This window comes from Podarcis erhardii (genome assembly GCF_964252035.2).
Source record: "Podarcis erhardii genome assembly, chromosome: Z".
Classification (NCBI taxonomy): Eukaryota; Metazoa; Chordata; class Lepidosauria; order Squamata; family Lacertidae; genus Podarcis; species Podarcis erhardii.
In genome coordinates, this window is record NC_138504.1 from 37085310 (window position 1) to 37109712 (window position 24403).

The following is a 24403-nucleotide window of genomic DNA, read 5'->3' on the forward strand; positions in this document are numbered from 1 at the left end:
GGTTATGCAAAGGCTTTTCTCAGAATTGTCACATCTCTGTTACCATAAACAGACAGATAGAAAAATTACAGCCCCTAAAGAAAAAGAAGAATGGACCATGAACAGGCAAGACAAGGCATGGAGGCCAGACAGGAAAATGGGTAAGTCTTAAAGAGCCAAGCTAAATAAAGAACATAACCAGACAAACACAGTCCAGCCTCCATGCAGAGGATTTATTTGAACAATGAAATTTAATAAAAAACAATTTGAAGGACTAATCATATTTAAGGCTCTCCTAATACACAAAGAGCAGTGACCTCTCCCGTTGTTCACTGGACTTTAATTCAACATCTCTGCAGTCTTGCCCACTCCCATTCCAATAGAGCCATTATAAAAATATGAAAAATAACAACCCAAAAACCCTCAATCATAAATCAAAATGACTAAGAACAAAACACACATATGAACACTCACATTGCAAAGCCAAAACTGCTCCCACACAAACACACACACACAGAGACACAAAATCCCATTGCAGATTCTACAAAGTACGGTGGCATTTGAAGAAAACCTTGATTGCAGACTAAATTTCCCATCCCTTCTACAACTTCTCAACCCTATGAAAAGACCACTTGAATAAGATATGCAGAGTATTTATTTATTGGTTAGTCTACATTTTTCTATGCAAAATCTTCAGTTACATCTCCATGCACATCAAGGGAGGAGGGGGGGGGGAGAAGGAGAGGGGAAATGGCACACCTATTCAGTAAGCATGCTTTTTCTCCCCTTTAAAAAATAATAATAAAAGGCTGAAAGCTAACCTGATCAAGATAGTCAGATAAAAAAGCAAGACCTGTCTTCTCTGCTTTGCCCTCTAGCTGTTTAGAGGCACCTTTCTGAACTGCGTTGGCCCAGAATAAACTCCCAAAGAAAGATAGTCTGGTTGCTATTTTTAAAGTCATGAGTAAATTGGGGGTGGGGAGGAAATAATGAAGCAAAGTGAGACAGAAATTGCTCTACAAGCCTTGCTGACATCATGTCTGCCTTTTCAGTGATTTTTTTTAAAATGCAACAATTTCCTTATCACATCAGATTTGTCATGAGCTCTTGTGATAACATAAGAGGCGTAATAGTTTTGTCATCCCAAACCCACATTTAGTTTTGGATTGGGCCTGGGGATGGTGGCAGAGAGTTGAAAATGGGGAAAACATGCTGACAAACTGACAAATCTATTTTCAGAAATGTAGAAATATCAAAATTTTACACTGGAGCAGGTTGACAGGAAAGGAAAGGAAGGCAGGAAAGGCATCTATAATATCAGTTGCTATGTTGCTACATTTGTTAAATGCTACACATTCCCAGCAGACAATAAAAAACTGATTTGGTGTGTATTCGTGGAAAGCCAAAGAGGCAAGCTGTCTCATTATTAAATTTCGCATTTCAATATCACAGGTGTTTTGTGGAAAGAGCTTGCCAGCATTGCCTTCAAAGAATATGGTGTAAGTATTGGGTCATTTTTTTTCTTTTAAAAAAAGAAAAAGGTCTGGAACTAATAGCTTGGCTAAGGTTGGGTTTCAGTTCCTACTGCAAAAATATAAATCTTCACCTGATATTTATTAAGAAACTGCACTTCCCAGGAAGAGCAGAATCAATGCCTTTATTTTCTTTTAAGAGTACAAGGCAGTCACAGGGGACTGATAGTCAGCCCCACAAAATTAGATTTTATCTGGGTATCTGGACTTCCTTCTTTTTTCTTTTATTGGATTAACATGCTTCTGAAATAAAGAGGCAACCCAGAGTTACAATGCCCTGCCGGGGAATTAAGTGCAGAAAGTAAACTTGATTGTTCCACCAGGCAATTAAATGTAGTCTTTCCCAGAAGTGGTACTTTTAAAAAAAAGGGGGAAAGCCTGAGTATGAAACAGATTGTAGAAGAATCTGTTTGGGGGAGAGGTTTGACAGGAGTTGGATACTTATTTTGGGGCGTACCCCTATCCTCTTCAAACAGATTGTGTTGTTTTAATCGTCTTTTTTTTAAAAAAAAGTTAGAAAATAAGTCTGAAATGTGCTACACAGAAGAGATATAGACACTGTAATAAAATGTTTAACAGCTCAGAGAAGGAATTATGTTCCCAGGAGAAGCAACAAAACTTTCATTCATAAGTAGCTGCCATCCTCAATATATTTCTAGTCCATGTTCCCTTCCTTAAATCCTTAAATCCAGTTCCCTTTCCAAACTGATGTTTTACATGCAGATATTTCAAGGACTCAGGTTAGAAAACAGGAAATAAGATGTCATACAATTGCCCCTTGCTTTGCACGAACTTATTTTGGGGGTCTTAAAATCAATTGGGGATGACATCACTCTCTGGCAGAAGATGGAGAGATCTGCAAGTAACTTCACTTTGTGTATGAGAAGGCTCTGACAAGGAGCCTGAAAAAAGTTAAGCATTGTGGGAGGGAGCATATTGTGGAGATACAAATTAAGTTCTTTGCAAATTAAAAGCCAAGTGGCAAAACACTTTACAGACCATGTCTTTAAAACTTGCACCAGGAGGTGAAGCAGCAGACACAGCAAACTGTAGGGAGTGGATGGATTTCAGAAAGTTATGCCCAATCAATCAATATTAATATGAGGGGGTTTTTAAAAGTCCATGCATACCTCGTTCCCTGTCCTTATAATTTTGTAAATAATTTTAGCAATTGCATGGAGCAAAGCACACTTTAGTTACAGAGAAAGATTGGGCAGGGGGAGTGAGAAAGAGGGGTGGGATGTGCAGGATGTTATCAGGAGGGTGAATCCTAATTTATTTACTGTTAGGAAAAGGAGAAGGAGAAGAAAAAGTTGAATCCAGTTAAGTTCTACCCAGTATAGAGCCACTGAAATTTATGAAAACCTTAGTAAATTGTGCCCATCAATTTCAGTGGGTTTTTGCTGAGTAGGATTAACACTGGATACGACCTAATAATAACAATAGATTAAATGTGAACCGCTGGGTAGTCTAGTCAAAATGCAGATGAAAAGGCCGGCTGAGAAGAGAAAGTCAGAAGGTGGGGAGGGGGAGAGACCTGTAACTAAACACCATACAGATTGCTTTGACTCCTGAGTGCCTTTTGCTCAGAGGCAAAAGAAAAGTAGCCCTAGATGAAGAAGTCAGCCGCGAGAACCGGGAAGGGCTAATAATAAGAGGGTGCTTTTAGAAGAAAATAGTGAGAGCCATAAAAGCAAATAAATAAATACAATACAATACAATACAATACAATACAGTACAATACAATACAAAGCCTGCCGCATCTCCACCCGGAGGAGCCGCTTGTTAGGTAACTTTTCCTCCCTCTGCTAAACAGCGGCGGCGGCGGCGCTTGGGAATTTCCCTGCTCGCCTGCCCGGGAGTGCTAAAGAACAGCTCCTTTGCTGGCGGCGGCGGCGGCGCCTCCCGTCCCACCCCAGGTCCCCTCACGCCCTGCTGGGGCTGGGGATCTGCTTGGCTTACCGGCATCCGCAGCTCCTGTAATCCGGCGCAGTGACGGAGCAGAGAGAGAGGAGAGAGAGAGAGAGAGCCCCAGATCGAGGCGGCGCGCAGGGCGGAGGGATGGATGGCTTCCCTGAACGCAAGGCGAGCCCTAGCCTCGCTCGCTGCCTCCGGGGTGCCCTCGGGATCCCAGCGCGTCCCGCCCGCGATCTGGACGCCGTTGGGGGATCCTCGCCCCCCTGCAATACACAAAGTTGTGTACGAAGCGAACTGCCCGGCCAAGGGGGGTCGGGGTGGGAAGGAGGCGAGATAAGTCCCTTTCCTCTCTCCTCCTCTCTCTTCTCCTTCCTCTAGCTTTTTAAAATCTCCGCTTCCTTCCTTTGGGCTTCCAAAGCGAGGTCTGGGTACGATGGCAGCGCTCGGGAGGGTGGATAGAGAGAGGAGCCAAGTTCAACTTTTTCCTTTCGGAAAGAAAACGCCCCACCAGAGGATCCCGCTCTCCTTCATCCCCTTCGCTCCCCACTCCACCCGGCGCTCCCCCTCCCTCCCCTCCCGGGTTGGTCTGGGGAGGGTTTTACACACACACACACACACAGCGCAGATAAGAAGCCTCGGCTCTCCTTTGCTCAGCCTCTCTGCGGGCAGGACGGCTCCGATCCCCCTCGCTGACACTCAAGGGCGGGTAGATGATGGATGCAAAGCGAGGGATGGATAGATAGCTGGCATCTCTCTCTCTCTCTCTCTCTCTCTCTCTCTCTCTCTCTCTCTCTCCAAGTTCAGGCACGGAGCCTCAAATCCTTTTGGCCATCACTTTCAATCACCAGCAGAGCTTTTATCCCCGCGCCTGATTCAGGCTGCGTAACTTCCTCTGTGTTGCCTTCACACACCACGCACCATCCCACCCGGCCGGGCGCTCTTAAAGGTGCAGCCGGGAAGGAAACGCAGCCATGGCAGGGCAAGGGGGGGGGGGAGGGGCCATGGTGCGAGAGAGAGAGAGAGAGCGCGCTTGCAAGAAAGGGGAAAAAAAAAGGAAAACAGAAGTAAATCCCAAAGGGGGGAAAAAAACGTAAAAGCAGGACAAGCCGCGTCTGGTTTTTTCCCTGTTGAAGAAGCTCTTCAGCCAATGCACCTTCATTTGGCCAGAACAGCCCATTCCCCGCACAGGACCCTCGCCTGCTGCCGCAGGTTAGAGAGCTGTAGGTCCCTTTGAGGACATCAAGAGGATGCTCTCCTGTGGCCCCTCCAGATTTTGTTGGACTCTAACACTCCCATTAGCCTGGGCCAGTAAGACCAATGGTTAGGGATTGTGGAAGTTGACGTCCATAGGGCACCAGTTTGGGAGTCTGCCCCAAAAGGAATCTTGCCAATAAGTGGCACCCCTGTTACAGAACAGTCTTTCCAGAGAATCTCACCTGGCACCATCTTTGTGTGCCACCTACAACCAGTGGCATAGCGTGGGTTGTCAGCACCCGGGGCATGGCAAGTAATTTGCACCCCCTAACCCATGGATTTGTGCCCCCTAACCCGTGGATTTGCACCCCCTAACCCCAGATGTTGCGCCCGGTGTGGTCGGCCCCCCTGCACCCCCCACGCTACGCCACTGCCTACAACTTTAAGTTCTCCCAAGTCATTAAAAAAAATAAAACCTCAAGTCTGATTCTCTCGATTTTAAAATATGTGTTTTAACTTTGGATTAGGGTGAGTTTTCTTTTCTTGTTGTACCTGTGTTGCTTTGATTTCATAGTTTCATGTTTTATTTTGTATTTAAATTCATTTAAATGCAAATTGTTCTTATTATTTTTTTTTTAAAAAAATAAAATTTATTTTTTTAAAAAATGTAAATTGTTTGCATAGTCATTTACTTCAATGTTATCAGGGTAGGATACAGATAGTATTAATGAAATAAACAAGCCAAGTAATTAATTAATTAATGCATAAGATCCAGGTGCTAGCATCACAAGGGGACAGACCAAATGTCAATTTGCTGGACCCCATTCTAGTCCAACATCCTGTCCTCTTATAATATCACTTATATCCCCCCTTTCCTCCAAACAGCTCACAGAATTATACACAGCTTGTCGCTTCTTCCACTTTATTTTCACCTGAACAATTTTCTGGAAACAACTACATTAAAATTCTATCTATCTATCTAACCATCCACCCATCTTTAAAATTTATATTCTGCTTTCTCGTCATAAGAAAACAAAGAGATTTAAAAATCAACTATTAAAGCAATGGCCATCAAATTATCAAATCAATAAGAAAAAACAAGGCAGGAAGTAATGGAAAGAACCAGAAAGCAGGACATAGGGTGCCTCCAGGCTGGCAGTATTTTTCAGGAGGGATTCAAGCACATACTGTAAATTTAAAGGTAAAGGTAAAGGGACACCTGACCGTTAGGTCCAGTCGCGGATGACTCTGGGGTTGCGGGGCTCATCTTGCTTTATTGGCCGAGGGAGCCGGTGTACAGCTTCCAGGTAATGTGGCCAGCATGACTAAACCGCTTTTGGCAAACCAGAGCAGCACATGGAAACGCCGTTTACCTTCCTGCCGAAGCGGTATCTATTTACTTGCACTTTGCCGTGCTTTTGAACTGCTAGGTTGTTAGGAGGAGGGACCGAGCAATGGGAGCTCACCCCATTGCTGGGATTCAAACCGCTGACCTTCTGATTGGCAAGCCCTAGGCTCTGTGGTTTAACCCACAGTGCCATCCACCTCCCTACTGTAAATTTAGATTTGAACAATTAAAGTGGATTAAACCATTCTCTTGCTCTGGCATAACAAATGCATTTTTTAAAAAACCTACAGATTCTTTTGCAGTTTGGAAAGTGACAGGGAAATGCATTGAGGTGTGTGGTGAATGAATGATGAATAGGAGAATGTTTAAGCAGCCCATAAGGAAATCAGGATGAATGCAGAACAAATGTTCCTTACCATCTTAAGTTCCCCACTAACAAATCACAATGAATGCTCAGTAAAGACCAGACATAGCCTAATGTCCGCACAAGCTTTGTGGAAGCAAACCAGGATGAATGCTGAATAAAGAGGATATCTGAAGGAGGCTACAACCCATCAAAGCAACACAAAAGAGGGCAAAGAGCCCAGCCATAGTTGTAATAGGGATAGACAAGCACCAGTGTTCTATGCATGTGTTTCTACACATGTGTAACTGAGATAACGTCATAATGCTTCCTCCACTTCCATCCCTTTCCTCTGTTCTTTCTCTGTCCTGGGCTAGTTCAGTGTTAATAAAGTACATTAAGTGTAGGCAAGACCAGAGAAGCGCTTCACCAAAGGCACAGGGAAAATGTATTCCATTTGCCTCCACTGCTGGAGTCTCATATATCACATTGCAGGGATAGCCAAGCCAAGGCAACTCAGGAAATGCTTTAAGATCCATTTGATGTTCAAGGAAAGAGAAAGAAAATTCCTGATCTTTATCAGCTCTGGGGAAGGAGGCAAGCACAAAAACAGGAGGGGGAGAGCTTTTAGAGGCAGAGTCTATAATTAGCAACCCATCAGATGTGAAATTTGTCTTTCTACTCATTAAAATGAAGACATTTGTTTTGAGATGGATGTTTTGTTGCTGTTTTGCTCCAGTGGCATATCCACATCCAGTCTTGAGGACTGTAATATTCCCACAACTTTTCTGTCCAACAAACATTTTAAACAACTTCTCCAAATGGAGTTGCTCCAATGCATTTTGGTGGAAAACATCTAAATGGTACTCCTTTCCTAGGGACAGATGAAACTCATTTTTTGTTTCTCTTGTTTTCCCAGTCTTAAAGTTTGCCACATTTCCGCATCAGTTTGCAGCAAAAAAAAAAAAAAAGTCCTCATAAATATCTGCCAGACTTTTTAGTGTGCTGCATTTCTCCTAATATACACAATTTAGATGCAATTTTGCCTGATACACACATTTTTGAAAGCAGTGTTCCTAATTAAAAAAAATTATTATATAATCAGCAATAGATTCATATTTATTGCTCACTTTCCCCTAATATATATGAATTTTGTACATTTCTGTGGTTGGAGAACCACATCACAAAATTTAGAAAGGTGCAAATTTGGAAACATATTTGCATTTTGCTTCACATAGAGTTTAAAAAAGTGCAAATGTGGGAGGTTTGTATTAAAAATGGAACCAAATCCCACCCCCGCCCCAATCCCTCCTCTTCCCTCCTTCTAATTCACATGTGGCCTAATCTATATGTTTTCCAGCTAAAGTCCCAACTGAAATGAAAGGGGGCTTTCACTTATTTCAATGGTGTCAATAGATTGTGCCCTGTGTGTCTGATTGGAATGCTGCCTTTAAGGGTACCCACAAGGGACAAGCTGTGTCACTTTGCCTTGCAGCAGAATTGCCCATTCCTCTCTGCTGTTACTCCTCTAGCATTCTTTTGCTTTACACCACCCAGAGGGATCTTTAGACATGGATTCCACTGGTAACAGGTTTCACTAGTAATAGGAATGAAATTGACTTAACACGGAGAGACATCTATCCATTCAGCAACAATACTGTCATGAACCTTAAGGCATGACTGTTAAGATTTCTGTTGATAAGAAGCAGCCTTCCTTATGAAGGGAAATAAGATGCAGTTCCCTCCGAGTCCATATGTTCTGACTCCTTTAGGGATGGCCGACACAATGGGGTGGCCCCTTGTAGGAAGCAGCCTAATACCAGGGTCAGACTCTTTGTTCACATAGTTCAGAATTGTCTACTCTGATTATGGCTAGCTATTCTCTGGAGTATCAGACAGTCTCCCATCACCTCCAATATAATCCTTATAAACTGGAGATACTAGGAACAGAACCTGAGACCTAGCTCAGTGGCAGAGCATTGGTTTGCATGCAGAAGGCCTCAGCTTCAATATCCTGGAAGGGCTAGTCCTATGAACTTCTACATGCAGATCAATTGCTTTAACACTGAGCTATGTCCCTTCCCAGCGTGAAATAAATCCTGGTTTTGCAGTCTGTTGGAAACTGCAAAAATATCAGTGTGTGTGGTTGTCACATAATGGGACATGGCCAGTGAGTTGAATTTGTCTAGGCCTGCCGTAAGGTGTACTTGATTGTTATTAAAGGATAGATCCTTCTATCTTTTCAGGATCAGGCTTCACCTTAGTTGGAAGGGCCATCAGCTGGTGTTGAACATTTGAAGAGCCTGCTAGGGTAGTATTCTATTCTCACAATAGCCCATCAATTGCCTGCGAGAAACGGACAAGCAGGATTCGCACACAGGTACACTTCCCCCTCCTGTGGTTTCGAACAACTGGTACCAGGGATTTTTGGAAAAGAAGAAACCTGAATTGCACACTCAAATCAGTGTGGTGTGTGTGTGTGTGTGTGTTCCCCTCACATCAATTCTTGCTCAAAACCACAGCTTTTTGAGCCAGGTGCACATCCATTTTAATGGAGATGATAGGAATGGGAAAGATTTCTAGGTTAGTAGCTGAAAAACATGTTCATAATGAGTGAAGTAATTGAATAAATGCTGACAATTTGATGTGGAAAATGCATAATCAGCTAGCTCTACAAGACGGTTGAGTTATACTTTTCCTCCTTCCTTCCTGCTTTCCTTCCACTTTCTCTCTCTCTCTCTCTCTCTCTGCACTGGGATGAACATTTATTCTCTACTGAGCAGGTGATCTGCTCAGCTAAAAAGCAGCCAGGGGCGGGGAGGGAGGAGAAACCTGGATATTTATACAGACACACAGACACACACACTTCCCTCCAGTGTTCATGCGCCAGTTCCCAAATAATTGACCCAGTTATGAATATATTCTGTGCACATCATGGGAGTGTGTGTGTGTGTGTGTACACACACACAAATACAACCCCCCCCCCCCCGCTCAACATCCTCCCTAGTTTTTAGGTGAAATCCAGTGGAATTCCTTGTCCACAAATTGGCAGATTGGGTGGCGGAAGGTGGGGAGAAGCCATTCAAACTCTTTTCACACAGTACTAATATTTCAGATCCCATACAGTACTTTTGAAACCAGAAGCAATCACTCAGGCAATCAATGGTTAACAGCACCTATGGGGATGCTTATTCACCCAGTGATCCTGAAGCTGTGTACCACAGAGAACCTGGATGCCCTACATGCGTGAAAAAGCACATGTTTTGCATGAAGAGGGACCCAAGTTCAATCCTTGGCATCTCCAGTTTGGGAATATGCTTCTCTGGAACCCTGGAAGACCCTGGTCAGTGTAGGCCATGCTGAGATAGATGGGCCTGTGGTCTGGCTCAGTATAAGGAAGCTTCTCATGTTCCTAAATGATTTACTAACATCTGAATTAAGGCTGGTCTGTTTGTGTGTTTCATTCTCATATTTTTGTCCTAATCTTCATCCATGGAGCTAGGGTAGCATACATGATATTGTTATAAGTTTGTGGGTGCCAGAGTTCCTTGATTTAGTAAATGTTATAAATTAATCAACACTTGAATTAGAATATATGCAATATAAATTGTAATGTAAGAGTCAAAGTACGGGTGAGCACTGATGGAGAGAAGACACACTAGGTGGGTAAGGTGGGTGTAATCTTTTTTCTAATTTTTGATTGTAGGTTTGTGTAGTGGTCCTATCTTCCTTCCTTTCTTTCTGTATATGTATATGAATCTTGGATTTTCCTTGTTTGTAAATAAAAACTAAAAACTAAATACAGTGGTACCTCGGGTTACATACGCTTCAGGTTACATACGCTTCAGGTTACAGACTCCGCTAACCCAGAAATAGTACCTCGGGTTAAGAACTTTGCTTCAGGATGAGAACAGAAATTGTGCTCCAGTGGCACAGCGGCAGCAGGAGGCCCCATTAGCTAAAGTGGTGCTTCAGGTTAAGAACAGTTTCAGGTTAAGAACAGACCTCCGGAACGGATTAAGTACTTAACCCGAGGTACCACTGTAAATCAATGCTTGGAGAGTTAAACTGGAAGTCAGTCTCTTAATAGCTAGACTCAGTTTCCTGTGTTCAGTAGAACATTTGAGAGATGGGCCATTAACAGAAAACAAAGGCAGGGAGATGGGGCCATCAGCAAAGCAAAGACACAAAGCTGGAGAAAGGTTGAGCCATTGCTGATCCCAGGCTGAATCCCAGGCTGCAATGATGGGAGAAGTAATAATAATAATAATAATAATAATAATTAATAATAATAATTTTTATTTATACCCCGCCCTTCCCGGTTCAGAAAACCGGGCTCACGGTGGCTAGTAAGACCCTCTTGGGATGTTAATGCTGTGAACCCCTCCATCATAGGTTCAGGTTGTATATATGTGTAAATAAACCAGATAGGATAAAGATACCACAATCTCTATTGTGCTTCATTTCCAAAGGAAATATGAACCCTGGGTGAATGCCTGGACCACTGGGAACTCACACTGTTCAGAGACTGGGGTGCTGTACAACACTATGTAAAGCCTCACAAAAGTTTTATTTTCACAACAGTCCTTGTATTAGGCTGAGAGATAATTAGAGGCCTGAAGTTACCAAAAAAGCTTCTGAGCCACATAGGGGTTTGTTCTATTTGGGGGGGGGGGGGGAGATTTACCATGAAATGGGTGGGTTGCAGCACTCTGTGCTGTTGGCGAGGTAGCAAGGTTTCCTCACTTCCCTTTTAATTCACTTTAAAATCAAGTTAAAGAAAAGCTGTCAATGCCACAGCAGGATCGAAGCCCTGTCTGCTGCCGTCACCCTTTCTCCCGAGAAATGATGCTACAAGGAGAAAAGACTGCTGGCGGGGGTGTGGGCAGTTCCGCCATTGTGATGGTATGGAAAGAAGGAGGGAGAGGTGAAGAAGTTTCACTGCTGCTACAGTAAGTCATGCTCCCAAAACATTTCAGGACTGGAATCACAGCTCACTAAAGAAGAGATGGATGGAATGGTCTATTTCTAGTCTACCTTAGTTTCACATGAATTAATTCATTAAGTTCATCTAATCATGATTCTGCATCAAACTACCAAATTAAAAAAAACCTGCATGCAAATTTGCATTTTGCATTTTTTTTAAATAACGTGCACATTTTTCTATGCCTTACCGACAGATATGCATTTGGGGTTTTTTGGGGGGAGGCATCATAAAGTACAAATTTTTGTTTGCATTTTACTGTAAAATACAGTTTTGTTTGCATTTCTGTACTTTTTCCAACCAGAAATGTGCAGAAACTTAAGGATAGCTACATTCCAATCCATGTATTAGAGTGGAAAGTGAAAATCAGGCTAGTTCAAATTCTTTAAATGCTGAGTGGAAGAAAACTTTTGAGGGTTCCTACCTGAAACTAGGCACTGAGACAGCCATAAATAGGGTGGTGAATGCAGGCAGCTCTTTTGACTCAGGTCTACAACTGCTAGCTTTAGGCTCCATGTGTGCTATATATTTTTAACAGTGTCATACCATTTTAAATAGGCATGGCTCCCACAGAATCCTGCAAACAGTAGTTTAAGGATGCTGAGAACTCTTGTTGTTGTTGTTTAGTTGTTTAGTCGTGTCCGACTCTTCGTGACCCCATGGACCAGAGCACGCCAGGCACTCCTGTCTTCCACTGCCTCCCGCAGTTTGGTCAAACTCATGCTGGTAGCTTCGAGAACACTGTCCAACCATCTCATCCTCTGTCGTCCCCTTCTCCTTGTGCCCTCCATCTTTCCCAACATCAGGGTCTTTTCCAGGGAGTCTTCTCTTCTCATGAGGTGGCCAAAGTATTGGAGCCTCAGCTTCATGATCTGTCCTTCCAGTGAGCACTCAGGGCTGATTTCCTTCAGAATGGATATGTTTGATCTTCTTGTAGTCCATGGGACTCTCAAGAGTCTCCTCCAGCACCATAATTCAAAAGCATCAATTCTTCAGCGATCAGCCTTCTTTATGGTCCAGCTCTCACTTCCATACATCACTACTGGGAAAACCATAGCTTTTACTATATGGAACTCTTAGGAGATCTCTATTCCATTCACATGTTCAAGTGGTTGAACAGTCATTCCATCTTCCCAGGGAATTTGGGATGGTCAACCTAATTTGGAAATGCTGGGAAGTGAACCTGGGAACTTCTACATGCAAAGCATATGCTCTACCACTGAGCTATGGCTCCTTCTGGGAACATGGGAAGCTGCCTTATACTGAGTTAGACCTCCATGTAGCTCAGTATTGTCTACAATGACTGACAGGGCTTCCCAGGGTGGCTGTTGTTGTTATGATTATATGTATCTATACTCTGCTTTTCCCCCCAACAGGGACTCAAGATGGCTTATAGATAAAATAAGAACAGCTAAAAACATAGAGGGAAAACAATAATTTAAAAAATATTAAACATTAATATAATTAAAACTATATATATATTAATCTATTAAGAACATACAGAGAATCACAGCAGAAACAGCATGGCATCAGCCCACTCATTAAAAGCAGTCCCTAAAAACCTGTTGGAACAAAAGAGTCTTAAGTTGCTGGTGGAAGGACAAGGAGGGAGCCAGTCTAACTGCTCTAGGGAGGGAATTCCAAAGTCTGGGAGCAGCCTGGGTTTCAGCCTGGAGATGCCAGGGAGTGAACATGGGCTGTTTTGCATGCAAAGCAGATGCCCCACACTACTGAGGTACAATTTTTCTCCAAATACTAGTGATGTAGGAAGGAAGGTGGGAGAATGGGGAAGAGAGAATATATTGCTCAGGACTGGCTCAATGTATTTTGCTGCTTGAAGTGAAAGACAAAACAGCACTCCCTTGCCATGTTCCAGATACAGAAGCCAAGCCGTGGTTGAACAATCTTACTTCAACATGATGGAATCATGTCTTCCACCACATCTGATGTGGCATGAGAAACTAATCCAAAGTTTATAGGCTACCGTTTAGAACAAACAAACTCTGCATGCCTCAGTAGTATATGTTGGCAGATAGCATACGTTTCCTAAGAAACGTTCCCAAGAACCAGATGCAGAAAACTGTGGACAACAAATGCTTTGTTTCGCATCCCTGTGGATCTGCAAATCAAATAGGAACATTGAGAATATTGAGGCAGACCAGGCAGATTTCTGCTTTATAAAGCAAGGGTAGGAGAACTTTTACAAACTGAGCACCACATTCCCTTCTGGTCAACTTTCCAAGGGCCATATACTAGTGGTTTGTGGGGCAACAAATGTAATGTTTTTGTTTGCACAGTGTGCTTGTTTCTACGCACAACACATACACTCTTCTCTACCCTCCAACCAGACAAACAAGAGGTATTCTCAGAGTTCAAGGACACATTCTACCCAGTCCACAATACTCAGGGTGTGAAGCAGGGCCATGAGAAGTGTGGTCTAGGGAGAGTTCTAAGGACCAGATAGAGAGCTCTGGAGGGCTGCATTCAGCAGCCAGGCTTGAGTTTTCCCATGTCTGCTCCAAGACAACCTGCAAAACCCAGGCCATCAATACAGTGAAGTGGGCATGCCTCAATATTTGGGTTGGGGACGACGACGACATGAAAATGTATTTGTCTGAGAATGACAATCGGTCAGGATTTAGAGTGTGTGGGCTTTTCCTCAAACAAATTCTGTTCTCTGGTGATGACTGAAGCATTACTTTCCAGATCGGCTATAGGGTAGTGGTGGAGGAGGGGAATGATGAATGTAAAACACAAATAAAAAGAGTTATTTTTCCTTGTCTTGTAACTTGCCTGTCGCTCTGTGCATGAGAGTGTATTGCATGGCAACTGCATTCACACTTCTCTATAATAAAAGATTCTAGCAGATGGGCCCACTATTAAAGTCTATCCCCGTATTTGCATATTTATTATTCATGCCAAGATGGTACTAAGTGCACACCGGGAAGAAACACAGCCGATGCAAACACAGTCGTTGAGATTAATGAAGAGAGGGAAAGGGGTGTAAAACTAGAGTTCCCAAACGATTAGGTTAACAGTCTTTTAAATCAGCATCAAGGCATCAAGATAATTCCATGTCACACACTGTACAAGGTCAGAAACTGGCAGAGGGAAGAAGAGAAGACTTCTTTAAGTGACGAGTGGGAATCTCTTCTGGTTGCTGGACCTCACAAAATTTTTGTAGTGCTGGAAAAGGAAAAGAGCAATCAAAGATGATCAAGGGACTGGAGCAACTTCACTACGGTGAAAGGCTCAATACTTAGAGCATTTTTTTTCTTTAACAGGGGGAAGGTGAGAAAGTGGGGATTCGAAAGATGTGTATAAAATTATGCATGGTGTGGGTAAAGTGGATAGAGACCAGTTTATTTCCCTTTCTCATAATACTAGAACTGCAGCGGGGTCATCTAATGAAGATTAATATTGGAAGGTTTAGGACAGACAAAAGGAACACTACTTCAGACAGCACCTAATTAAACTGTGTAATTCTCTATCAGTGATGGTTGCCAGCTTGGATGCCTTTAAAAGGAGATTAGATAAATTTATGTAGGATAAAGCCGTCAATGGCTGCTGGTCATTATGGCTAAATGTTATCTCCAGTATCAAAGGTGATAGGCCTCAGAAAAACAGTTGCAGGGGAACAAAAGTAAAAGAGATCAATTGAACCTTGTTTATGGGTTTTCCATAAACATCTGTGTGGTCACTGTGACTTTGACTTGATTTCAGTAAAGCTTTTGACAAAGTTCTCCATAATATTATTGCAGAGAAACTGGTAAAGTGTGGGATGGATGAGGTTACTGCTAGGTGGATTTGTAGCTGGTTGACTAAGCGAACCCGAAGACTACTCACTAATAGTTCCTTGTCACTCTGGGAAAAAAGTGACAAATGCGGTTCCACATGGTTCAATCCTTTATAAACTGCTTGGGTGAAGGAATTGAGGGGATGTTCAGCAGATGACACCAAACTGGTAGCTAATGCCACAGAAGACAGACTCAGGATTCAAGATGACCTTAACAGATTGAAGAACTGGGTCCAAACTAACAAAATGAATTTTAATAGGAAAAAATGTAAGCTTCTACAAAGAACCAGCCACACAAATATAAGATGGGGCTTGCCAGTAGTGAAAAGGATTTAGGGGTCTCAGTAGACCACAAGCTTAACAGAATGATGCAGCAACAAAAAAGCAAATGCTATTCTAGGCTGCATCAGCAGAAGTCTAGTGTTCAGATCAAGGGAAGTACTAGTATCACTCTTTTCTGCCTTGGTCAGACCACACCTGGAATACTGTGTCCAGTTCTAGGTATCACAGTTTAAGAAGGCTATTGACAAGCTGGAACATGTGCAGAGGTTGGTGACCAAGATGATCATGGGTCTGGAAGCCCAAGCCTTATGAGGAATAGTTGAGGGAGCTGGGCATGTTTAGAATGGAAAAGAGAAGCTATGACAGCTATCTTCAAGTATCTAAAGGGCTGTCACATGGGAGATGGAGCAAACTTGTTTTCTCCTGCTCCAGAAGGTAAGCCTCAAACCAATGGATTGAAGTTACAATAAAAGAGATTCTGACTAAACATCAGGAAGAACTTTCTGATGGTAAGAGCTGCTCAACAGAGGAATGGACTCCCTTGGGAGGTAGTGGACTCTCCTTTGGTGGTTTTTAAGCAGAGGTTGGTTGGCTATCTGTCATGGATGCTTTTATTGAGATGTCTGCAGGAAGTTGGACTAGATTACCCTCAGGGTTCCTTCCAACTCTACAGTTCTATGATGCTATGAATTCCAAAATTTAAGGTAGACAGGAACCTGGCTAAAAGTTGAATCCAGTAGAAATGTGAGCCACTAGCACTAGTGCTTGGTCACTTCTCAACCCCTCCTCTAGATCAGTCCCCCTGCCCTGTGAGAGACAGAAATAGTACAGAAACACACACTTTACTTTTCCAGGTGATCTATGTAAAAGTTGGATCTTGCTGAAATAATCTCAGCCTTAAAAAGCACATAGAGATAGAAGAGGAAATGGGAAAGAGTGTCAGTCTTCTAACTTCCTCCTTCAGCTCTGTTACATGCTTACCACACTCAAGCTTAATGAAGGGCAAGACATCAGACTTTTTCTCTACAGCTCTCATATGGCTATAGAGGCAGGAGGGGGGGAGGCCCAGAGATTTCATGAGTGCCAAGGAAAACCTCAAGGGTGCCACTCAGCCCATGAGCACCACGTTGACGACCTCTGCAAGGCCCCTCATCTGGCAAATCTCCAGTATGGGCTTATGCCCTAAGGCACTTAACTTTGTCTGGGTTGTAATCAAAATAAACCAGAAAATCTTAATACCTCATCTCAAATGTTCTGCTTGTTTTCTACCACTTGCTCTGCAAAATTATTTTGTTCTTAGGAATTATTCTAACATTCTCATTTGAGAATTCTGCTTCTCGAATTCTCCCCCAAGGATTTTCAATACCAGCAGATCATTTCCCACCAGTTATTTATTCAAAACCACCTCCATGAAGCACTTCATCACATCAGAATCAGTTCTTCCATCTCCCCTTGACTGGTGAGATTGAAGGAACTGTTTGAGTAAATACATTTATAGCTGCAAAAATTAAACTAAGGCAATGTCAAGTACATAACAATCTTTAAAAAGAAAATGTCCTCATTTCCTTCCATGCCTTGCTTGCAGATATATATACACACATATATATGAGAGAACCAAGGGTGTCTTCTTAAACTTTGGTAATTTTCACTTTCTCTGGAATCCTGGTCACGGTTTGTATTGCACTAGTTTCAACTTGCAATCACATTTGTTCTATTGCATCAAACCTATTAAGGCACCAGCTCCTTTCTGATAAAATAAACTAGGCTAGGAGGTAAGGTGGGGGGAACGTCTCTGTTTAAATATTGCTATGGTTAGAAGAGGACAAGTACAGGAGCAAGCAGTGGCCCACATTAAAAGAACAACTTATTAGCGACTGCGTCCAAAGCTAGGCTGGGTGTCAGTTCTTAGGGTAGGGTAAAGGAAACTGTGGTCCAAGGGCCACAGGCAAATTTCATGCAGGTGACAAGGAGACGATATATGCAGGAGAGGGAAATGTCAGAAATAGGGAAGGGAAATAATTAGCAGTTGAAAATAAAACCTGAAATTATGTTGTTGTTGCTTAGCTGCTTTCCTCAAAGAGAGACATACAAGCACAATGTAAACACTACGAACAATTTACAACAAACTCACCAACTGCTAAAACTGCCAATTTCGGCTTGCCATTATACAAATCTATGGTGCGACCATACTTGGAATACTGGACACAGTTTTAGTCACCTCATCTCACTTCAATAAAAAAAAGGATATTGTGGACCTGGGAAAGATTCAGAAAAGGTTCAAGGGGATGGAACTCCCCGAGAAGGGAAGGTTACAACATTTGGGGCTCGTTGTTGTTTTTTAAAAAAGGTGTGTAAAAAAAATAGAGGTTTTTAAATGATGCTTGGCAGAGCAGTAGCTACGGGGGTGGGGGAGGCTTTCTACATGTGTGGGGGGGGATTTGTGTGTAGGGTGTGTGTGCCAAACTGGGTCTTTGACCTGGTTGAAATTAATCATCATCATCATCATCATCATCATCATCATCATCATTTTTATTTATACCCTGCCCTCGCTGGCCAAAACCAGGCTCAGAGCGGCTAACATCAAATGTGTAACACATTAACATAAAATCAGGCAATCAATTAAAATACATCCTAAAATCAGATCTGGATCAGAATAAAATCCGCAGTAAAGCCTATTTTTGCCCTGATGCATGATATGGATGAAGTTGGATAGAGAGAAGCTTTTCCTCATCGCCCTTCTCTCATAATACTGGAACTTTAAACTGAGTGTTGGAAGATTCAGAAACTCGTATAACAGCTGGATATGCTATACAGTGATACCTTGGGTTAAGAACTTAATCTGTTCCAGAGGTCCATTCTTAACCTGAAACTGTTCTTAACCTGAAGCACCACTTTAGCTAATGGGGCCTCCCGCTGCCACCACGTGATTTCTGTTCTCATCCCGAAGCAAAGTTCTTAACCCGAGATACTATTTCTGGGTTAGCGGAGTCTGTAACCTGAAGCGTCTGTAACCTGAAGCGTCTGTAACCCGAGGTACCACTGTACCAGCTTTAACCTGTAAAATGCACTCCTAGTAGTCACTGAGGCTACCTGAACTTTAAGTGATAGAGATGGACCCACAAGCAGCCTCAAACTATAAACTAGTTCTAGGCATAAGAGGCAGCAAGGAAGAAAGATTGAGTTGTCCAAGGTGGGGGAACAGGAGAATGTCAGGCATCTGGTGGTAGTGGAGCTAGACAAGCAAAGGTCCCAGCCATGGAAGTGTTGGGATAACAAAGCAGAGAGATAAAGGAAGAGAAGGCATGGGGCAGGTGGGGGCTGCATGTAGGAATGAGAAGTTGCCATGGGCAGAGCCAGGACTTTTGTTAGGGGGGCACAGGCCTTTTGTTGGGTGGGGGCAGAACCTCAGTTAGCTATCTATTTTTATTGATTTTCATTGATTTAGAGGGGGCAGCTACCCCTTTCTGCCCTCCACCTTGGCTATGCCCATGGATGTTGCTGTATCTGAGAGCAGACAGGAAGCAGATTTAAGAAGGGGGTATTCCATGCTAAGATGCACCAAGAGAGTGGATAATTTTTGCACCAGAGTTCTCAATGGGCGTGGGTTCTAAAACGTAGAACTGAGTGTGAAAGACTTTTGGATAATTCACTACATCATAAGGGTTGCCTCCAACTTAAATTCTACTCAGAATAGATCCACATTAATTTCAATAGTTCTGAGTTCTAATATAGGATGCAACCTTTAATAACTATGTTATTAGAGCAATTTAGCTCTTTAATGAATAGGGAAGGCTTGCTTTGCTAATGTTTTCCAAACGAAGCATAGTTATTTCTCCCAGCTGTTGCTGAGTTTGGATTATCACTTGACATTAATTATGAAAAATTATAAAGACATGCAGTGGTGACAAATACTTAAATGGTCACGTGGCCTTCCATGGTTTTATGCTTTTGTGGCCTTTTCTTAATTTGTGCTTTCCCCTTAGCCACATGCTGATAGTACACAGCATAATCTGCTAGTAACAGCATCAAATTATTTAGCATGCCTAGCCAATGTCTGAAAAAAATTCAATTCAGCTGACGGCTTTGGATACAAGTCTTCTCTGGGGTGGATCTAAACTTGCTGAGGTCAATAGAATAACTTTGCTAGCTTGGTGGAAAATTGTGGGAGGAATTGTAATCGCAACAATGAAAAAATGACACAAAAGTCTATCTTGATTGTGCATGGTAAAGAAGAATCTGTTGCTGCTTTTGTTTTCCCATTTTAGAAGAAAAATAGGTAAACTTTTTGTGTGTGAAAAAGATAAACAATATTCCTTTCCAGCCTGATCCTACATATGTAACTAGCCGTCCTGAGTGTAATAGGAATGGCACCATTTAAGTTCATAATAAGCTGCCTTATATCAGGTCAGACTATGTGTTCATCTAGTTTTAAAAGATCAGATAGTCGGTGACAGGGAATAGCCCTTGTGTGGAACCATAAAAAAGCTGCCATCACTCAGAGTAGACACCGGGGAAAAGAATACACACCTAGGAATAAATCTCACTGAACTCAATACATATTTAAAATGTGATTTGTCATGCATCTTTTTCAAGACCTAGAGATTAACATAGAAACTGACTCGCCCATGCCTACCCATGGGTGCATTTGAATATAACAATAAAATATGGCTATTATTATGTGAGTGAACCTAGGTGAGTTTTGAGCTCGTGCATTTCCCTTCCTTGGCCCCCAATCAATCATGGCTGTGAAGAGGAGGGGAAGGTTTTACTTCAGTTTGCAATAAACAGTGATTGAACTGTGATGGGCTAAGATCAGTCTTAACTGTGGCCTAGCCATCTCCAAAATGTGGATTATGAAGTGGCTTATTGCAATAAATGGTAGTTAAAATTAATCACAGTTTAGGATTTGGACATAACACTAGACTTTAGTTAACTGAAGAAGAAAAAGCTTCCTACTCACCTTCTCACAGGCAGGCCAGAGGAAGAGGGCAGACTTGTGTTCTAAACCATAGTTTAGTGTTACATCTGAACTCTGCCAATGGCAATCCCCATAAATTTGTCCCATTTAACTCTCAGCAGACCATGGAGCAAGATGAAAGAGAAGCCAAGGTGGATTGCCACAGGGAAGAACAACAAGAAGAGCAATCATGTTGCTATGTGGCTCTAATCAGTGACAAGTCTAACTGGAAGATTTTATAGGTGTAAAATACAACAGTCACACCACTCTGGCCTGCCAGTGTTAAGAAGCTCATTTGCTGTTCTAGCTAGTTTCCCTCTAATTCCAACCTGAGGTTAAGGTCTGCATCCCTGCCTGATATCCCTCAGGTTCAAAACATAACAGCAGTTTAAGGACTAGAAGAAGGTATTATTATGTACCACTATTATGAACCACTATTATGTACCACTATTTCTGCATGTTGTAGAAAGTAGTTAGTGTACCCTGTCCTCCTTAACCTCATAGCCTCTGGCTCCAAAGCACTTGGTGTCACTGTGATATGAGGTAGGAGATTCCAAAAGTGCCAGGCTGTACAGCTACAGTGCCTCCTCCCTGCATTCTCAGCTGTACAAAGTGTTTTCACAGTTGTAAATGTGTTAGAACAGCTGTGAAAAGTAGATGCACTTACTGTTAGGTGTAGAGACCATTATGCAGGCTGTATGTATTCCATCTGATGCCCATAAATATTCAGAGATAGTCTAGCCATGGTTATCCATGCCCCAACTGCCTGGTTGGATTACTGCAAGGCTATATGGAGCTGCCTTTGAAGACTGTTCAGAAGCTCTAGTTAGCACAGAATGTTGCAAACAGAATTTTAATAGGTAAAACTCGTTTGGTCACATCTCACTCCATCTAGAAGAGCTTCACTGGTTCCTGTTTGCTTAAGAACACAATTCAAAGTGCCCAGCTGAAACTCTAAATGGCTTTGGATCTCAGTACATGAATTAGTAGGGACGCGGGTGGCGCTGTGGGTTAAACCACAGAGCCTAGGACTTGCCGATCAGAAGGTCAGTGGTTTGAATCCCTGCGACGGGGTGAGCTCCCGTTGCTCGGTCCCTGATCCTGCCAACCTAGCAGTTCGAAAGCACGTCAAAGTACAAGTAGATAAATAGGTACCATTCTGGCGGGAAGGTAAATGGTGTTTCTGTGCACTGCTCTGGTTTGCCAGAAACGGCTTAGTCATGCTGGCCACATGACCCGGAAGCTGTCTGCAGACAAACGCCAGCTCCCTCGGCCAGTAGAGCGAGATGAGCGCACAACCCCAGAGTCAGTCACGACTGGACCTAATGGTCAGGGGTCCCTTTACCTTTACCTTTACATGAATTAGTGCCAACTTCCATATCAGCCTGCCCAAACTTTTAGGCCATTTGCCAATGCTCTTCTTCAAGCACCTTCACCAGTAGAGGTGAGGCCAGGTTAGGTAGGCTGGACCCACCTTTAGGCAGAGCAAAGCAACTGCTTCAAGCAGCAAATATTGGAGGTGAGGAGTGGAGGACAGAGCTGCATTTGTTAGATTGTCTGCCCTTGTCTGCCCAGCATCTCCAAAGTTAGGATGCTGCCCTTAGATACAGTGGAGAGCTTCATCTTGTTGCCAGTGTTGATGAAGTACCGTACTTTTCCATGTATAAGACTAGGTTCCCCCGCTTAAAAATCATGCTAAAAAGTAGGGGTCGTCTTATACATGGGTAGTGCATAGGGTGGACGTTTGATTGGTTGCTGTCATGGCTGTCAGTGGATATTGTGCATGTTATTGGTTTCTGCGTCAATGGGTACTGTTGATTGCCCAATGCTGCGGCAGTTGGGCAGGCGATCTGTTGCTTCTGCCAGCGAGGCAACAAGCGAGAGGAGGATTTAGCGACACATGAGGGTGAGCGATTTTCAGCATTCCCCCTTTAAAAAAGCTCAACAATTCTGGGCAATCCTCCCCACAAAAAGCTCAACAACTTTGTGTCATCTCTCCCCATTTTCTTAAATGGGAATCCCCCCAAATAGGGGACGTCTTATACATGGGGGCATGTTATACACAGAAATGTATGGTATTATTGGCCTGAATAGAGATCTCTTTCTTACTTGCAAGTAAGGTGCTAGTGTGTTTGGGGGGCAGGAGCCAGGACACCATCAGGCACTATTTCTATTGCCTTTTCAGCACCTATTGAAGACCTTCCTCTTTCAACAATCATTTTAAGTTATTTTTAAATCCCAGTCTGTATCTGTATTTGATTTTAAATTGTTTTTATATATTGAATTGTTTTAAGACTTTTTTACATATGGAATTGTTTTATATATGTTTTAGTACAGAATATTGAAGAAAGGAAGTGTATGACCTGACCATGCTATAAGGCGGATAGGGAAGGGAGGGGATCCCATTAAGGGGACGAAAACTAAATCAATAGTAATAGCAAATAGTAGGCGTTTAAAAGCCTTTCAATGAAGTCAGGCAGAATCTGACTAGTCAAGTCAATGCCTACAATAGAAGTGGGAATGAGGGGTTCATCTTAGAGAGGCTCACAACTGTCAGTTTCCTTGATATGGCATAACATGTCCTGGTACATAAGTTGAAAAGCTCACTTGGTTTGATGAGACAGAAGAAACAGCACAGCCAAATGGGCCATGGTAATACTGATGAGCACAGTGGGAAAGGGGCCAGTTGTGTGACCTTGCCATTTCTTTCTTTTCTTCTTTATAATCCTTTGATGTACAGTAGCAGCCTAAAAATCATGCTTTATTACACTTTTCAATAAAAACAATATGGCTTGAGCTGGTTTGGACATAACACCAAGCCATAGTTTAGCACTGCATGCATGAACCTGCTCCCCTTTCACCTCTCCTCCTCCAATGTGGACACAAGGAGGATACTGGAAGGATTTGCTTCCACTCTCAACTAATTTTGTTATTATGTCTGAACAGGGAATGGTAAATTTGTTTTAACTATGGTTTATCCCACAGGTGAAGAACCTGTGGCCCTCCACCAACTCCTATCATCCCTAACCATTGGCCAAGGTGGCTGGAGCTGCTAGGAGCTGGTGTCCAACAACATTTGAGGGGCAACAGGTTTCCCATCCCTAGTTTGTCCTGGTTTGAAATTAGCATGATCAGACATACTACAGTGGTAAAACTAACTATAGTTTATCCCAGTTCAGACATAACACAATATTAGTTGAAAGTGAAAACACATGCTTCCAATCGCCTCCTTGTAGCCACATGCAAAGAGAGGAGGGGGAATTCATGAACCCCAAGCTTAGTGTGTTATGTCCAAATGCAGCTAGTGTTTCAATACATAGCCTGTCCAGAGGTTGTGGGGTTGCTGAGCATTCTTGTCTTTTGGCCTGCACTTGCATCTCTCATAAATTATGTTACGTCAACTTGACTTCTTTTTACCTTTCCTCATTGCCAATAATCAAGATTCTACCGACAGAATGAGGCTGACAATCTTGCTGAAGGATGGAACTGAAGGGAATTCAGCTCGACATCCCATATATGAACCAACTCTGTGTGTGATGAAGAATAAGTCAATTGTATGTCAGGGAGAAAAAGAGTAAAGAGACTCGATTCTGACATCTATGAATCAGGAGCTCATAAGAGACCCTTGTATGTAGTCTCATCTATAAAATAAATGGATCAACTTCAAAATCCATAAAATATTGTTTGGCAGGTTTTTTTTGGTTAGTTGTGCACTCATTTCTCTAATTTAGCAATCAAGCCAGGATATTAATGAACTGCAGCACCCATCATTCCCAACCACTGGTCATGCTGGTAGGAGTTGGAGTCCAACAACACCTGGAGGGCCAGAGGTTCCCCACCTCTGTTTTAAAGAGAGCCGGTGTGGTGTAGTGGTTAAGAGCAGTAGACTCATAATCTGGTGAACCGGGTTCGATTCCCCGCTCCTCCACATGCAGCTGCTGGGTGACCTTGGGCCAGTCACACTTCTCTGAAGTCTCTCAGCCTCACTCACCTCACAGAGCGTATGTTGTGGGGGAGGAAGGGAAAGGAGAATGTTAGCCGCTTTGAGACTCCTTAGGGTAGTGATAAAGC

The 24403-nt window shown here is 42.8% G+C and overlaps 1 protein-coding gene and 1 long non-coding RNA gene across 10 annotated transcripts in view; one reads left to right on the forward strand and one right to left on the reverse strand.

Annotated features, from left to right (window-relative positions):
• NTNG2 (netrin G2) overlaps positions 1-4363 on the reverse strand; it is a 127683-nt gene extending 123320 nt beyond the window's left edge. For 2 of the 9 annotated variants that reach the window (XM_081847069.1, XM_081847070.1), the window contains exon 1: positions 3474-4362. The gene's annotated coding sequence lies outside the window, so the exon portion shown is untranslated. Of the gene's footprint in view, positions 1-800; positions 912-3473 lie in introns of those variants that run through there. The other 7 variants (XM_081847073.1, XM_081847072.1, XM_081847067.1 and 4 more) reach the window with 6 other exon arrangements.
• On the forward strand, positions 60-23794 carry LOC309333677. Its single transcript, XR_014152667.1, has 3 exons — positions 60-140; positions 1432-1478; positions 23774-23794. It is a non-coding gene; the product is annotated as an uncharacterized lncRNA (long non-coding RNA).
• Positions 23795-24403: the final 609 nt, after the last annotated feature.